A 479-nucleotide genomic window follows, 5' to 3' on the forward strand; every position below is an offset into this window, starting at 1 on the left:
GCCGGCCCCGCACACTCTGGTCTGTGGCACGCGCACGCCCACCATGCACACGAGCTTACGCGTGCCCAGCTCCGCCCTGGCTGCCGGCCTTCCCTGCCCCCCGGGTGGCGACCCCGCCGCCGGGGCTCCCACTTAGGAGCGACGCCCCGGCTTGGAAAAGCAGGGCCGTGGTTCGCAGTGGGCTCGGGCACAGCTGCTCCAAATGTGGGCGCCAGGCCCCCACGTGGCTCGAGCGGGGTCCTGCTCTCGCTGGCCCGGCACGAGCCGGCCGAGGAGGGCATCCGCTGCCCGGCCCACGACGCCCCGAACCAGAGCCTGTGCGGGGTGCGCCTGACTGCGCCCGTGAAGCTCCCCTGCAGGCAGAGGCGGGCGGTCGCCCCAGACGCAGCCCCCGCCAGGACCGCTCCCCCGGCCCCAGGTGGCTCCCATCTGAGGGGCGGCGGGAGCCCAGCTCCTGGGAGGGCCGCGCCCCGCTCCCG

Source organism: Condylura cristata, unplaced genomic scaffold (genome assembly GCF_000260355.1).
Source record: "Condylura cristata isolate star-nosed mole 26May11 unplaced genomic scaffold, ConCri1.0 scaffold00042, whole genome shotgun sequence".
Taxonomy (NCBI): Eukaryota; Metazoa; Chordata; class Mammalia; order Eulipotyphla; family Talpidae; genus Condylura; species Condylura cristata.